The following is a 2,218-nucleotide window of genomic DNA, read 5'->3' as shown; positions in this document are numbered from 1 at the left end:
TTTGCTGACCTTCTATAACCCCATTTTTTAAAGTTTTTTTTTTCCTTTTTTTAAACAAGAGAAAGTAGACAGACACATGTCGGTAAATGATAACTGTCCATATTCACATAGAGACACAGTGTACTCTCTGAGCCCAATATACAGAGAAAGGAGGAAAAAAGCTAGAATTCTATGAACTGCTAAACAGGGGCCTACGCCCTCCAGGTTCCAGCAGAGCGAAGGGAGTAGGTTTTTCTTTTTTCCCACAGAGCTCGGTGGTGTTGATTCCATACAGTTTTTGTTCAGACAGCAAGGGATAAAAATGAATTTCAAACAGAAAGAGGTAGAGACTCTTTTCCCATTGTATTCTGCTCAAGATATTTCCCCTAAAAGAGGTTGAGAACCATGGCGTAGAGAAAAGAGACCTCAAAAACAGGGTGACTGAGCACAAGAGGGGAAAAAAACTGCAACTTACTCCCAGGGACTGGAGAAATTTTTGAAAAGGAAGGTTGGAAGCCATCAGTGTTCTATTAGTCATCTTCTCCTTCATGCTCTCCTTCCTCCCCTTCATCATCATCTTCATCTTCTTCACCTTCATCCTCACCCTTCTTCATCATTATCTTCTAATCCTGCCTCCTCTTCATCATCATCATCATCTTCTTCTCCTTCTCCTCCATCATCCATATCGAGAACCAAGTAGTACTGTAATGGGTTTGGCCAAATATCATCTTTGATATTTGGCCAAATGACCTCTCCTAACTCATCAGCACCTGCATCAGAATGGTCAGTAAACCAGGTAAAGAAGCTCTCTGGTTCCTCATGCTGCCTCTTCCTGCTGGCTTTAGTCTGCATTTGACTTGAACATTTCATCAAACCCTTTCCAGATTTCCATTTGATTTTGGTGGACTTTGAAGATGGATCACCACTGTCATTCAGATGAAATTCTTTGGAGAGAACTTTATTTTCAAAGTAAGGATTTTCATCAAAATAAAAATCTATTCTGTAACCTGATTTAATATCTTCAAATTCTGTCACTTCAACTCTGGTCAAATAATGCAATGCCTCTTCGTCCTCCTCCCCAAGCACTGCAGACGCCTGTGGATTGTTGACAAATGTTGTTACCCAATATTTGGGATTTTGGCGATCAATTTTGACCTCTTCTGAAAAAATGGTTGGCAGAATTTGTTATATTTCTGTTCTACTTTCAAAATCTCCTCACTGGCTTGTTCATTAAGTCTGTCTATTTCATTTTATACTTCATCAATGTGTTCAGTTGCTTCTTGCTGTTCTTTTTCTCCCTTCTTCAGCAAGCCTGCAGAGGCCAGTGTCTCCTTCAGTCCCAGAGCAGGAGGTGGTCTTGGTTTCTTCTTTTGAGGCAGGAGTGGAGACTGGCATTTGGGGGCCATGCTGCTTGGGGAAGTCTGAGAACCAGAGCACAAGTCTTCTCCTTCATGGGGAAGCAGGCAGAACACGGAGCTCTTTACCATAATTTTATATCATTTTGCAAGTTAAACTTTACCTTATAATCTTTTACAGACTTTTATAATAATATTAATGGATCATAATATGCTAGCAAGTTATAATAAAATAACTGAGTTATGATGAAAACAAGCAGAAATTTGCCCTACTTTTTCCCAGTTCTCCTTTTTAAAGACAGTCATTCCCACTTTTAACTGCTTCGCTTAACATTTATCTCTGATAATTTGCTTAAGCCACAGTGTCTTTAGTGTGTCTTTAGTGGCTAAGGCCACTTTTGACTTTCTGATATCTGCCACTTCTCCCCAATTCAATATAATTAAAACAAAAAAGAGTTAAATAAAAAATCAGTGTTCACGTTACTATGTACTATGGTATCAGGTAATTACAGTGATTACATTTCCTTCCTTGTACAATTGCCCTTGATAAAATTTATTTTTGTCTTTTTCTGTTACTTGAGTAGTTTTTTGGAAGTGAATTAGTAACTTTTCCAACTGCTCCTCTGAAGCCACCATACATTTAAAACTAATACTTTTTGATTCAAATGTCCAGACAGCTGGTATACTAGCAATTCTCTTTTCACCCAGACCCATTTTTTCTGGAAATTTTGTTCCTAGAACACTGGTTTTCCTTCTTCACTCTAAACTGGTGCTTCTTTAAGACTACTATCTAGACAGCATCTGACATTTTCTTTTCTTAACTTCATAAAATGTACATATTTTCCCAAAGATCTATGTATTCCTTTTCTTCATTTATTTCTTGG

General features: G+C 38.0%; 1 pseudogene; it reads right to left on the bottom strand.

Annotated features, from left to right (window-relative positions):
* Nucleotides 1-494: 494 nt before the first annotated feature.
* Nucleotides 495-1,385, bottom strand: LOC108288232 (annotated as a pseudogene).
* Nucleotides 1,386-2,218: the final 833 nt, after the last annotated feature.

Source organism: Cebus imitator, unplaced genomic scaffold, assembly GCF_001604975.1.
Source record: "Cebus imitator isolate Cc_AM_T3 unplaced genomic scaffold, Cebus_imitator-1.0 Scaffold369, whole genome shotgun sequence".
Taxonomy (NCBI): Eukaryota; Metazoa; Chordata; class Mammalia; order Primates; family Cebidae; genus Cebus; species Cebus imitator.
The sequence above is the reverse complement of the archived record's forward strand: the minus strand, read 5'-3'. Positions and strand labels throughout refer to the sequence as shown.